Consider the following 225-nt stretch of genomic DNA (forward strand, 5'->3'; position numbering starts at 1 on the left):
CCACAGAAAAATGGCTCAAGGAACTCGCATAAACAGTGCTATGCGGCGCGATCGTGTGTATAAAGCCAGACCTTTTTAACTCTCCGGCAATAAAATACTCTACATTATTCTTCATTATCGCTATCGTATGTTTAATCATTGTAATAACCTTAAGTGTAAGTTGTTCGACTCTTATGAGGTATAAAGTGAATCGTGTTTTTTAAGAATATACAAATATTCCTTTAC

Source organism: Penaeus monodon, chromosome 31 (genome assembly GCF_015228065.2).
Source record: "Penaeus monodon isolate SGIC_2016 chromosome 31, NSTDA_Pmon_1, whole genome shotgun sequence".
NCBI classification, from domain to species: domain Eukaryota; kingdom Metazoa; phylum Arthropoda; class Malacostraca; order Decapoda; family Penaeidae; genus Penaeus; species Penaeus monodon.